Source organism: Scyliorhinus torazame, chromosome 7 (genome assembly GCF_047496885.1).
Source record: "Scyliorhinus torazame isolate Kashiwa2021f chromosome 7, sScyTor2.1, whole genome shotgun sequence".
Lineage (NCBI taxonomy): Eukaryota > Metazoa > Chordata > Chondrichthyes > Carcharhiniformes > Scyliorhinidae > Scyliorhinus > Scyliorhinus torazame.
Genome location: NC_092713.1, coordinates 96,889,351 through 96,904,274, shown reverse-complemented (window position 1 = coordinate 96,904,274; position 14,924 = coordinate 96,889,351). Strand labels below are relative to the sequence as shown.

General features: G+C 50.6%; 1 protein-coding gene across 2 annotated transcripts in view; it reads left to right on the top strand.

Moving 5' to 3' along the window:
• The window catches only part of pde4ba (phosphodiesterase 4B, cAMP-specific a), a 1,458,049-nt gene that overhangs the window by 690,795 nt on the left and 752,330 nt on the right, over positions 1–14,924 (top strand). The window lies entirely within an intron of this gene.

The following is a 14,924-nucleotide window of genomic DNA, read 5'->3' as shown; positions in this document are numbered from 1 at the left end:
TGAATGGCCTCCTTCTGCAATGTAAATTCTTTGATTCTATGATCCTAAGTTCCACTTGATAGCGTTGTGTACCCGAATAGGCGCCGGAATGTGGCAACTAGGTGATTTTCACAGTAACTTCATTGCAGTGTCAATGTAAGCCTACTTGTGACAATAAAGATTCTTCTTATTATTATTGTTCATGACCACTTCCATCATTTTATTGATGATCAAGAGTAGACTGATGGCACAGTAATTGGCCAGGTTGGATTTGTCCTATTTCCTGTGTACACGATATACCTGGCAATTTTCTACATTGCCGGGTAGATGCCAATAATGTAGCTGTACTGGATGCAGCAAGTTCTGGAGCACAAGTCTGCAATACTATTGCCGGAATATTGTCAGAGCACGTGGGGCGTCATTCTCCGACCCCCCGCCGGGTCGGAGAATGGCCGTTGGCCGCGGTGAATCCCGCCCCCGCTCCCGCCGAAGTCTCCGGTACCGGAGATTGAGCGGGGGCGGGAATCGGGCCGCGCCGGTTGGCGGGACCCCCCGCTGGATTCTCCGGCCCGAATGGGCCGAAGTCCCGCCCAGAAATTGCCTGTCCCGCCGGCGTAAATCAAATCTGGTATTTACCGGCGGGACCAGGCGGCGTGGGCGGGCTCCGGGGTCCTGGGGGGGGGTCGCGGGGTGATCTGACCCCGGGGGGTGCCCCCACGGTGGCCTGGCCCGCGATCGGGGCCCACCGATCCGCGGGAGGGCCTGTGCCGTGAGGGCACTCTTTCCCTTCCGCCTCCGCCACGGCCTCCACCATGGCGGAGGCGGAAGAGACTCTCCCCACTGCGCATGCGCGGGAAACTGACAGTGGCCGCTGACGCTCCCGCGCATGCGCCGGGAAACTGACAGCGGCCGCTGACGCTCCCGCGCATGCGCCGCATTTCCGCGCCAGCTGGCGGGGCAACAAACGCCATTTCCGCCAGCTGGCGGGGCGGAAATCCCTCCGGCGTCGGCCTAGCCCCTCAATGTTGGGGCTAGGCCGCCAAAGATGCGGAGCATTCCGCACCTTTGGGCCGGCGCGATGCCCATCTGATTGGCGCCGTCTTTGGCGCCAGTCGGCGGACATCCCACCGTTGGGGGAGAATTTCGCCCCATATCCTTTGCAGTATACAGTGCCTTCAGCTGTTTCTTGATATTATGTGGAGTGAATCAAATTGGCTGAAGACTGACATCTGTGATGCTGGGGACCTCCAGAGGAAGCCGAGATGAATCATCCACTTGGCACTGCTGGCAAATGTTTCAATCTTATCTTTTGCACTGATGTGCTGGGCTCCTCCATTATTTGAGGATGGGGATATTTGTGGAGTCTCTTCTTCCAGTGAGTTAACTATCCACTACAAGCTTAGATCTGATCTGTTGGTTGTGGAATTGCTTAACTTTATGTATCTCTTGCTGCTTATGCTGCTAAGGAATCCTGTGTTGCAGCTTCACCAGGTTGACACTTCATTTTTAGGTATTCTTGATGTTACTCCTGGCATGTCCTCTACACCCTTCATTGAACCAGGATTGGTTCCCTGACTTGGTTGGTAATGGTAGAGTGGGGGTTGTGCTGGCCATGGGGTTACAGATTGTGGTTGAGTCAATTCTGCTGTTGCTGATAGCCCACAGTGTCTCACGGATGCCCAGTCTTGAGTGGCTAGTCTACTCCATTTAGAACAGTGGTAGTGCCACGCAACACGATAGAGCGTATCCTCAGTGTGAAGACGGGACTTTGTCTCCACAAGGACTCTCCGGTGGTCACTACTGCTGATAATGTCATGGACAGTTGCATCTGCAGCAGGCAAGTTGGTGAAGGTGATATCAAGTTGGTTCCCTCATACCTACTGCAGTCCCAGACTAACAGCTATGTACTTTAGGACCCATGGACTTCATGGGGTCCAGAGTCGATGTTGAGGACTCCCAGGGCAACTCCCTCTCGGCTGTACACAACTGTGCCGCCACCTCTTCTGGGTCTGTCCTGTCTGTGGGACAGGACATACCCAGACATGGTGATGGCCGTGTCTGGGACATTATTTATAAGGTATGATTCTATGAGTATTACTACATCAGTTTGTTGCTTGGTTAATCTATGAGACAGCCCTCCCAATTTTGGTACAAGCCCGTAGATGGTAGTAGGGAGGATTTTGTAGGGTTGACAGGGCTGAGTTTGCCGTTGTCATCTCTGGTGCCTAGGTCGATACCGGGTGGCCTGTCTGGTTTCATGGGCGTCATTCTCCGACCCCCCGCCGGGTCGGAGAATGGCTGTAGGCCGCCGTGAATCCCGCCCCCGCCCCCGCCGAAGTCTCCGGTACCGGAGATTGGGCGGGGGCGGGAATCGGGCCATGCCGGTTGGCGGGACCCCCCGCTGGACTCTCCGGCCCGGATGGGCCGAAGTCCCGCACAGAAATTGCCTGTCCCGCCGGCGTAAATCAAACCTGGCGGCGTGGGCGGGCTCCGGGGTCCTGGGGGGGGGCGCGGGGCGATCTGACCCGGGAGGTGCCCCCACGGTGGCCTGGCCCGCGATCGGGGCCCACCGATCCGCGGGCGGGCCTGTGCCGTGGGGGCACTCTTTGCCTTCCGCCTCCGCTACGGTCTCCACCATGACGGAGGCGGAAGAGACTCTCCCCACTGCGCATGTGCGGGAAACTGACAGCGGCCGCTGACGCTCCCGCGCTTGCGCCGCATTTCCGCGCCAGCTGGCGGGGCAACAAACGCCATTTCCGCCAGCTGGCGGGGCGGAAATCCCTCCAGCGTCGGCCTAGCCCCTCAATGTTATTACGGCGCGATGCCCGTCTGATTGGCGCCGTGTTTGGCGCCAGTCGGCGGACATCGCGCCGTTGGGGGAGAATTTCGCCCCATTCTTCTCTGTTTTCTTTGCAGCGGTTGGATACAGTTGCGAGGCTTGTTGAGCCATTTCAGAGGCGATTTAAGAGTCAACCCACATTGCTTTGGGTCTGGAGTCACATGTAGGCCAGACGAGATAGGGTTGTCAGACTTCCTTCCCAAAGGATATTCATAAACCAGGGGCGGGATTCTCCGACCCCCCGCCGGGTCGGAGAATCGCCGGGGGCTGGCGTGAATCACGCCCCCGCCGTGTCCCGAAGTCTCCGCCACCAGAGATTCGGCGGGGCGGGAATCGCGCCGGTCGGCTTGCCCACCCCCGCCGATTCTCCGGCCCGCAATGGGCCGAAGTCCCGCTGCTGAAATGCCTGTCCCGCCAGCGTGGATTAAACCACCTTTTGAACGGCGGGACAAGGCGGCGTGGGCGGGGCTCTGGGGTCCTGGGGGGGGGGGGGGCGCGTGGCGATCTGGCCCCGGGGGGTGCCCCCACGGTGGCCTGGCCTGCGATCGGGGCCCACCGATCGGCGGGCAGGCCTGCGCCATGGGGGCACTCTTTTTCTTCCGCCTTCACCATGGTCTTCACTATGGTGGAGGCGGAGGAAACCCCCTCCCCTGCACATGCGCGGGGATGACGTCAGCAGCCGCTGACGCTCCCGCGCATGCGCGGACCCGGGTCGCCCGTCGAAGACCTTTCGGCCTCGGCTGCCGTGGCGCCAAAGGCCTTTCCTGCAAGCCGGTGGAGCGGAAACCGCTCCGGCGCGAGTCTAGCCCCTCAAGGGGCGGCCCGACGCCAGAGTGGTTCCCGCCACTCCATCACGCCGGGACCCCCCCGCCCCGCCGGGTAGGGGAGAATCCCGCCCCAGGCGTTTTTTTCCCGCAAAATTGACAATGTTTTCATGGTCATCATTCGACGATGTTCTATTGAGTTTAAATTCTGCCATCTGCTGTAGAGGGATTCAAACCCTGGCCCCCAGAGCATTACTCTGGGTCTCTGGTTTACCAGTCCAGTGACAATACCACTACGTTACCACCTGCCCTAAAATCCAGAGGCCCAGGGTAATGCTCTGGGAACCCGGGTTCAAATCTCGCCATTGCAGATGGTGAAATTTGAATTCCATAAAAATCTAGAATTTTTTTTTAAAGTCTAATGACGACCATGAAACCATTTTCGATTGTTGTAAAAACCCACTGGTTCACTAATGTCCTTTAGGGAAGGAAATATGCCATTCTTATCCGGTCTGGCCTATATGTGACTCCAGACCCACAGCAATGTGGTTGACTCTTAACTGCCCCCTAAAGAGCAATTAGGGATGGGCAATAAATGCTGGCACAGCCTGCGATGCCCATGTCTCATGAACTAATTTTAAAAAAAATTCTATTTGAGAGTGTACATTTTTTTTCGTATTTTCCGTTTCTAAATATTTTCACAAGTAATGTTCAATAACGTTTGGTGCTCTTTTTCAAAAAGGAGGGTATGTGCATACACATGCACAGATATTGTAACCATTTTTACAGAAACAAGAAAGCACATAAATCTAGATACAGCATAGCCAAAGCAACTCGATCACAAATATGTGGGTGTTAGTTCCCAGGTAAGGCATGAGTTCAGGATTAAGACTGATACCAGAAACACAAAGCAAGAAATTAAAGTACATTGTTTCTCTCAAAGGGTTTTGGAAACATGGAGGAAAATAGCAGAATCACAATTGAGGTTGTTGAGCTGGAATGTTTAAATGGACATTAGATGAACAGTTGAATAAAAACATAAAAGCACAATGGGAAAGCAGCAGAAAAGTGGCACCAGAGTAGATACATCTGTGGTACAGGCACCATGAGCTAAATACCTGTACTTGAATTTGTATGATTTGATAGCCTGGATTTTCAGATGCCATTATTTTAATTTTAATGGTAATGGATTACAGCTGGCTTTATAATAACATTGATTGGAAAATCCAGATTAATGATTTCAAATGGAGAATATAAATGGACGCAAGAAACAACTGAATTGATTTCCAGGCAGCGAATGGATTAATCAATACAGTTGGAAAATGGGTTAGGCAATTGAGATCCATCATAAAATGAGAAGCTGGCTTGATGAATGCTGCTTTTTGTTTTCATTATTTTCATAGAAGTGAAAGGGGAAAAGAGAATAAGATGTAACAAATATCCCTTATCTTAACTATAATTCTTCCCTTGCCCAAGATGACCAGCATGGTTTCCTTCCACTGGAATAGGCTGTGAATGCAGATTCAGCCTCCTTCCCTGATAAAAACAGATTTGTTCTTCTCTAGTCCATTGCCTATAGCGTAGCCTCCAACACTGTTTCAGAGAATTTAGGTGCCCTGTCTGGACCTCACTCAACCATCCTGTTCACCCTGGGCAGCTTCGCTGCTATCTGCCAGCACAGTGCACCTCCTTTTTTAAGAGGTGTGGGCTGCCATTATGTGACCATTGAGTAACATGATTTGCCACCAGCAACCTCCCCCCCCCCCCCCATCAACATGCCATCACCATCCCCCCCCCCCCCAAACAGGCTTGCAATTACTGAATATCAAGTTCCAGACTGAATTTAATATGCTGCCTGGGACCACATAATCAGATGCATTCATTATGTTCTCTGCTGTGGAAAGAAGACATTTTGAATGAATCTACATAGGGAATGAAAATAAAATAAAATTATAAATTCTAATCCTCTTTTCCATTTGCATCTAATCTAGCCTTTGTGTATAATATGGATCAAGGCTTTTTTTTTCAGAAGTAATAAAAATATTTTAGTAATAATGACCTGAATACAATCATGTCCTTTTGGGTTCACTGAGTACCTTCTACAATGGCTCTTTGTTCATCATTTAATGATTATTGAGGTTTGAAGGAGTTTTTGATGTGGCATAGCCTGTTGATGTTGAAAATAATGGATGAACATAAAGTTTGTGCCCCTGCTATACAAAGGGTCTTAAATGTAAAATAGTTTAATTTGCATGATCAGTACCTTTTTAAAAAACAGATAGATCAGCACATGGACTGTTTTTATTTCAATCTCACTTATAAAACAAAATTAAATTGTTGTCCTTGGGTCAAAATCCTGGAAAGACTTCCCTAACAACACTTTGGATGAAATGAAAATGAAATGAAAATCGCTTATTGTCACAAGTAGGCTTCAAATGAAGTTACTGTGAAAAGCCCCTAGTCGCCACATTCCGGCGCCTGTTCGGGGAGGCTGGTACGGGAATTGAACCGTGCTGCTGGCATGCCTTGGGCTGCTTTAAAAGCCAGCTATTTAGCCCAGTGTGCAAAACCAGCCCCTACACCACATGACTGCAGTGGTTCAAGAAGGCAGCACACCAGGACCTTCTCAAGGGCAATTAGGGATGGGCAACGAATGCTGGCTGAGCCAGTGAAGCCCACATCCCTTGAATGAAAATAGCAAAACTCTTCTTATTCATCCTTTGAGGTGAAGATGACTTTAATCATTATCTGGAGTGTTTGGTAAGGTTCTGGCAGGTGTGTAGGTGAGTGCCAACAAGTGCACATGGAAGGTTCTGCTGCAAGTAGAACGGGATGCTACAGACTATTGTGTTGGATGAGTTGCTGGCCTAGGATTTTCTTTCCTTGTGTTTTGTTTCTGTTTCTGATATGCACTTGCTTTTGGCAGAGGCTGTACCATATTTTTATTTGGTTGTACCACAGGGGGCAATCCTGGGGGAGCTTTTCCCAGGACCGTAATTATCAAAACTCCGAAATGAAGCCTTAAAGGACCTTGCAGTGCTTCCTCGGACTGCTATGAGAACGCATCCCAGTCTAGAGCTCTCCATAGAATATTTGTTTTGGGAAGCCAGTGTCAGGCATTCTGACTACATGACCAGCTTAACTCAGTTATGACTGCCTCAATATGATGTGGATACTTTGCATGCCAGCTCAGATGAATACCCCACTGTCTAGTATTTTGTCCCGCTATCTGATCTTCAGGATCTTCCAAAGACCGCTGAAGTGAAAGTGATAGTGCTTTTTGGCATGATATTGATACACAGTCCAAGTCTTGCATGCATAGAGCAGAATTATAAGGGACGATTTTGAGCCCGCACTCTCCGTTTATGAGAAATGTGGCGGAGCCTCAAGATCCGGAGAGAATCGGAAAACGCAATTCTCTCCAGTGTGATTGGGATTTGCAATTGAACCCCGACTCGGAGCCCGGGAACTTCATTTTAATGCATTAACATGTCATTAGCGAGCACTCACACTGGCACTTCCCCTTCACAAAATATTCATCGGGCACCGGCATGACGCCACGCCGGCGTCATTTACGACACGTCTACAAAAGCATGAACCAGGTAGCTTCATCTCTGAGGGGGATAGTGGAGGTGAGCATTCAGGCCATGAACTTTCAGGGTCTGAGGATGTGGGGGACAATAGGTTCGACTCGGGGCCAGGGCTGGAGTTCAGTCTCTCAATCTCAGTGGAGGGGTCACTAGCAGGCCTTACCTTCTCTTCACTTCGGGGCATCTCTTGCTTTAAGGGGGTCTGGAGACTGGCATACAGGCATTGCTTCCTCTGTCGTCCTCGCTGAGCTTGTGCTCAAGTCACTGCTGAGGCAGTGCCTAATTTTAGTGGATACTTGAAAGTAGGTGGGAGGAGGTGAACAGGTTCAACACTGGGGATGGCTGAGAGGTTCCTGGGTGGGGTACCATGGGAGGCCAGGCTGCAAGGGCAAAGTGGGGGACTCAGGAATAGGTCACATCCTTGCCTCATGAGGAATGATGACCCTCTCACTTGGGAAAGTATGACAGCAGTGTGAGTAAAACCTCACATTTAGGCAGCACTGTGAGGTCAACAGAGTTAAGCTCTATGGAATTTTAAAACATCCACTGACTGGGTGACTATCAGAAATTATTGTGTTGAGCTGTGAGATGAGGGAATGAGGTTTCCCTCTAGTTGTCATGCTAATTGCTGGATTCACTCTGATCAGCTGTGCCTCATATGTTGCAAGAGGCAATTATATGACTGATATGCAACCTCACCCTTCATTGACGCGTCCATCATGCCAATGAAATCTGAAGGGCTAAACCTCACTGCCATTGTATAGGCCCATAGCTGTTCCAGGAGTAGCACCACAGAGCGGGGAGCCCCGTAGGAGATGGTACTGGCAAAGGGTATTCCAAGCTCAGACATCCTACCTAAAGAAGTTAGAGACACAGTGCCAAAGAAGACTGTGCCTGTCCTGGGGATCGGTGGACGATCTTTACCATGTCCTGCAGGATTGACACGACATGGAATAGAAGGACACCCACTGCCCGTGGCCCTTAAAGGTACCACAGCTCTGAGCTGCAATGTGAGCTGTTCATTTCAGGGCATCCGAACTCGTTGACTGTCAGTGTGGAGTTTGCACATTCTCCCTATGTCTGCATGGGTTTCCTCCGGGTGCTCCGGTTTCCTCCCACAGCCCTAAAATTTGCAAGTTAGGTGGATTGGTCAAGCTAAATTACCTCTTAATGTCTAAAAGGTTAGGTTGGATTACGGGGATAGGATGGGAACGTGGGCCGAGATAGGGTGCTCTTTCAGAGGGTCGGTGCAGACTCGATGGGCCAAGTAGCCTCCTTCTGCACTGTAGTGATTCTAATGAGTCTCCTGCATCAACGTGCATGCTGAACGAGCAGGCCAGTGCCCTTCTCAAGATTCAGTTCCGGTTCTGGACCGCTCAGGAGGTGCCTACATAACAGCTCCCAGAGGGTGTCCTGCATTATTGTGGTCTGCTAAAATTGCCACAATTTGGCGCGGCAGAAGAGATACCACCTGGACCAGGAGGAGATGGAGGAGCATCACTTCTCCTTGGATGGGGAGGAGGACAAGGAGAGCAGCGAGGCAGTCCCCACGGAGGAGGAAGAGAAGGAAGGACCTCGGGTCCTGGCCATAGTTCACATGGGCCGATGAGCTAGGGATGCTCTCATAGCATCTCGATTAGGGATGAGCAGGAATAGGGAATGAGGAGATCTCCCACCATGGGGACTGTAATCTCATCATTAGTGTGGTGCCAGTGGTTTTCATGATGGTGCTCAATTCCATGGGCAGAAAGCTAAAGCCATTGGCCGGAATCTGGCAAAATGAGGATAACTTGCATTGGGGATTGAGTGATGTCCTTTCTTCATCAACCATATGTTTAACTCCTGCCTGACAGAGAGCTGAATGCGTCCTGCCAAGGAACGGGCTTATCATGAAGTTTAGAGATGCGGGATGAGCTTTCATTTGCTACAGCCCCCTTTGAGGCTAGGGGTCCTGTCGTATCAGCATATGGCATCTTCATCACTGGAGAAAAGTGCCCAAAGTGAGAGGCCTGAGCTTTGATGTTGGTGGAGGGGGGGATGGTGTGCCTGCCAGAAGCAGCGCGTCTTCACTGAGTCATCAATGTGATAGGTGAGAGACCACACCGCTGCCTTTTTCACACTGCACAAGGATGAAGTACCAAGTGTTCATGGGGGTTTGTGGAGCATGGTGCCATGAAATGTCAAGGATGATGTTTATTTACAAGTGCTGACCCGTTAATTTAATGTCCATTTAAACATTACAGTGGTGACCTAAACTAGTGCCTATGTTCACTCATGCTCACTAGGTACTTACTGTTTCTTATTTTTCCTCAACCTCCCACTATGTCTTGGTATATCCCCAAGACCCAAAGCTGAGGTCGAGGTGGTCTGCTGCCTTCAATGCACTGTTACCTGAGATGATTTTGGAGGGGGTCCTCTCAGGTGCCAGGACCTTGATAGTCAGGGTGTATGTTCGGGCAGCACGGCTGTTGCAGTGCTACCCTTCTCAGTGCCCAGGGCTGGAAGATTGTTGCTTACAGGACCAGGAACACCCCAGGGCCCCCTGTGTGGATGGCCCTGGCATGCGCTTCTGCCGATCTTTTTCCTTTTGGGTGCCCAGGGGCTCCTGTGTTCCTCCATTGGCTAGAGCGGCAGCTGGTGTGAGAACCAAAAGCTCCACCATCCTCTGCCGCTGACACGCGTGGATTCCCACCAGTGCCTGCACAGTGCATTTGAAGCCCTACATCATGGAACTCATGCCCTCAGCCTTGGGAGGTCATGAGCTGAGCCATGGAGTAGACACCCCCACCATGGAGTGTACCTCCTGCACCCAAGGCCTCCACTGCGGATGCCACCCTTGTAGTGTTGGCCTTGTTGCCTCAGAGTGATTGTGCTATCTCCTATGACAGAAGGTGATTAGATTCCTCCGGTTGGCCTTGCAGTCCAAGAAGAGATGCTGTTATCCATTCCGGATTCATGGACACTGCCTTTTCAGTTTCATCAGCTCTGGGATAGCCAGACCAAGGGGCACGTAATCGGCCAGGGGCTCAGCAGTGTCCTGGGCTCCAGCATCCAAGTGCCAGATCCGTGGGATTCCCTGCCTCCACCTGCAGTGGATCTTTAACTATGAGGTGCTCACAGTGAGCAACCCAGAAGCCTGCCTACTACTTAATCCCTCTGAGGTGTGATCGTCTACACTGGTGGAGTGTGCAGGTGATAGCTCTGACGCTCAATGATGATAACCCAGAAATCCCACTCAAAGCTTTTCGGATCAGTGGTTTCAGCGGGCGCAAGGATGGTCCAGGCTGCTGTTCTGTTTGCCCTGCAAGGTAAGGGAGATGGCATTAATACATCACGTGGGAATTAATAATGCAAAATGTCTACTCACGTGAGGTTTGAGACATGACTGAGTGTCCTTCATGTTCTCACTTTTGCTCGCTGCCCTCACTTTGCCATCAGCACAGGCACGGTCATGCTTCTCCCTGACCAGCTTCAAGGACTCTTTCCTCGTGTGGGGTGACGTTGCGGAGCTCTATTATGACTGGGTGGCTGTGCCGTTTCACATCGGCTGAGCTCAATTTTGTTCTATAGAGATACTGGATACTGGTGGGAGTTCAGTTCACATGGTTGAGTGATATGCATAGATTACATAGAACATACAGTGCAGAAGGAGGCCATTCGGCCCATCGAGTCTGCACCAACCCACATTAATCCCTCACTTCCACCCTATCCCCGCAACCCAATAACCCCTCCCAACCCTTATGGACACTACGGGCAATTTTTAGCATGGCCAATCCACCTAACCTGCACGTCTTTGGACTGTGGGAGGAAACCGGAGCACCCGGAGGAAACCCACGCAGACACGGGGAGAACGTGCAGACTCCGCACAGACAGTGACCCAGCGGGGAATCGAACCTGGGACCCTGGCGCTGTGAAGCCACAGTGCTATCCACTTGTGCTACCGTGCTGCCCACGCATGCATGGGACTGGAGTGGGCGCAGGGATGTGAGGACAGAGTTGAAACTGGGGGAACATCATGGGGAATGGTTGTGAGGGAAGGGGGGAAGACAGATGAGAAATCTGCAGGGTGGCTGGGTGAGAGATTACCTTACTGGTATGAGGGGTGTATGAGAGGGTGCAGTGAGAGACTGGAGGTGGCAGACTTACCCTGGCCTCGTGAAGAAGGCCATTCATTTTTTTTCAGCACTGCTGCCTTATCCTCTTCTGGAGTGAGCTGGCACTCATAAACGCCACAATACGCTTCCCGGTGAGATGGTCACCTTGCTGGTGGGATGATTTCTGGAGTGCTGGTACAGGACATCCCGCCTCTGCTGAACGCCATCCAAATGTCTGGTTAGGGTCCCTCTGAGAATTTTGGAGCAGGTTTCGTGGCTGCCATATCACCTCCAATAGATCTGGAAAAAGTGCTGGGACATACTGGGGAGGCGTTTATAAGGAGCAACCCAGTGAATGCAGTGATTAAGATCCCCGGGACGAGTGAATCAGCAGGAGGTCGCTAAGAGTGGGGCGTATTTCATGTGGAGAAATTTACTTTTACTTAAGGGGCGCGAAATTCAATGAGAAACCACCAGCGGGATTCTCACCCTTTTTCTCACCAGAACTGACATTTTGCAATTTTTTGATAAGATTTCACCCATAGTTTGATAGACAGACTTGATTCTCTTTGTTTCCAGACTGATGTTTGAAGTTTGCTGAAGGCTACACTTGCTTTGAAAATTCTTGCATGTCTCTTATAATCAATAGAGACAGCTTGAGATTGTGCTAACAAAATAAATGTGCTGCAAGGTTCTGGTCATGGACTGAAACCTAGGGTTCAAGATATATTAATAATCTTTATTGTCACAAGTAGGCTTACATTAACACTGCAATGAAGTTACTGTGAAAAGCCCCAGTCGCCACATTCCGGCGTCTGTTCGGGTACACAGAGGGAGAATTTGGAATGTCCAAATTACCTAACAGCACGTATTTCGGGAATTGTGAGAGGAAACCGGAGCAACCGGAGGAAACCCACACAGACACAGGGAGAACGTGCAGACTCTCCACACAGACAGTGACCCAAGCCGGAAATCGAACCTGGGACCCTTGCACTGTGAAACAACAGTGCTAACCACTGTGCTACCGTGCCGCCAACAGTTGGGCTTTCCCGAAGCAGGCTGGCACATTACTAAAGTTTTCTTCATGGTAATTGTGAAGTCATGGTGAAGTTACCTCATCATTAAAGAACAGTTTCATGCTACATTGCGTGTCCAGCTTTGAACCAGCAGTTGGTGCACAATCATCAGCAAACAGGAAATCACAAAGTATTTCCTTGGAGAACTTGGCCTTTGCCTAGAGCGCTGACCCGTCTTTTTAAAAAATAAGTTTAGAGTACCCAATCATTTTTTTTCCAATTAAGGGGTAATTTAGCGTGGCCAATCCACCTAACCTGCACATCTTTGGGTTGTGGGGGTGAAACCCACGCAGACACAGAATGTGCGAACTCCACACGGACAGTGACCCAGGGCCCGGATTCGAACCCGGTTCCTCAGGGCCGCAGTCCCAGTGCTAACCACTGCACCACATGCCGTCCTTTTGCTAACCTCACTTGATTTACCACAGTGTGGCCATTCTGTTGCTAACTACTACTTGAAGCGACGTGTCAGAACTGGGCAAAAGTGAACACTAATAGAGGATGAGCCACTTCAACGAATGAAGCGAGTGCACCCATAAGGGATGCTACTCCTCTTTACATCCCTAAATATACCTAATTATACTAGTTATACCTCTCAATTATGCTACATTATTGGAAAAGGCAAAACGTTTGCACACAACATAATTTGAGATCTCTGAAATGTTCCAAACGTATTAAAAGTGAAAACATAAAAGTTAGAAATATAGTTACTGGATCCCAAAATCCCGGAGGCCCTGAAAACTGGCTCCTGGTCTGGAAACTACAATGCCCATCAGGCATTGCAGTCCATCAAATCCGGATCATGGATGTGTCATGATATCCACATCAGCATATCATGGTGCAATCACACACACACTGATGGACAGGTAGTTGGACCAACCAGCACACACATAACATCGCAGCCAATCACCAGTGAGAGCACACGCACTATAAAATAGGGAACACCACAGTTCCCGCTCATTCTACCAGGAGATAGCTCAGAGCACAGAGCTCACAGCGCGCCACTCAGACATAGACCATGTGCTGAGTGCCTCACTAAGATAGTGATAGGGCTGGGTCCACAGGTTAGCTGGTGAAGCACGTACCCAAGCCAGTAGTTAGTTGTTACAGTTGTTTAGACAATAAAACTGAGTTGTACCATCTACAGCCGTGTTGGATCATTTGTGCATCAGAACACCCAACACGACAGTATGCTGATCTCTGGTCTTGCAACAGCCTGCTCAGTGGAGGAATCAGCCCGGCATCATATTATCCTATTCCCCTCGCCTCCTCATCCCAGGATCCAAATCTGTAAATCCCCATATCTGGTACATGTCTGATTCCGAGCTTTCTAGATACAGGGTCTGGTACCTGTACCGTAAATCGCGGCTTTTAAACCGCGCACCCCCTCCCATGCCTTTTCAGCCATAACATGCTGTACAGTAGTCACCTTAGTATTTGCAAAATGAGTGTTTTACTTATTGGTACCTTATCACTGGCTGCAGGTGATACGGGCTGTGTTGAAAATATGCATGGGAGTTCACGACATGCCCACTCTTTGCGTAACATGTTGATGACATTTCAAAATGGCCACCGCCAAGACCCCCATGCCGGCGGCTCTCTTTATATTCAGCTTATAAGCCCACCTTTGCTTTTAGAGGGATTTGTCAAGGCTTCAAATGCCAACTTGTACACTGACATCTACGATATCAGAAATTTAAAATAAAAATTTAATACATGCTGATTGAACAGCAACTGAAAAGATTAATTACTGCTGAACATCCATGAGGCCATTCCTGGTGATCTTGTGCCATTTGCTTACATTTTGTACACGGCAAAAAAACTTACCTGGATCCAATTTATCCAACCCTTTTATAATTTCAACTATTTCTATTATATCTCTTCTCAGTGTTGGGATTCTCTATTTTCAAAAGCCAAAATACCTGTGAGAATAAACCTTTCCTTCTACGTCATTCTCTTAAGTTCTGGGGCGGGATTCTGTGATCTTGAGGCTAAGTGTTGATGCCATCGGAAACGCCGTTGCGTTTCTCGACGGCGTCAACACGGCCTCAGGATCAGCAATTCTGGCCCCTACAGGGGCCCAGCACGGCACAGCAGCGGTTCATGCCACTCCAGCTGCTGATCCCGGCGTCAAATGGGCAGCGCGGGATCTGCGCATGTGCGCAGTGGCAGCGGCGCCAACGCGCGCATGCACTGGCTTTCATCAACATGCTGGCTCCGCGCAGGACTACAGGGGCCAACACGGAAGAAAGGAGGCCCCCAGCCAGAAAGGCCGGCCCGCCGATCGGTGGGCCCTAATCGCGGACCAGGCCACATCGGAGGGCCCCCCCCCCCCACAGGTCACCCCCCGACCCTTCCACGCCGAGCTCCCGCCGGCTGAGAGCAGGTGTGGACGGCGCCGGTGGGACTCAGATTTTTTACGACGGCCGTTCGGCCCATCCTGGGCCGAGAATCAGCGGGCCAGCCGCGTAGAGCGGCCCTCGACCGGCGCTGCGCCAACCACACCAGCGCCAATGGCACCGATTCTCCTGCGGAGAATCACATGCCAGCGTCGGGGCAGCATGGCACAATTTGCGCCGGTC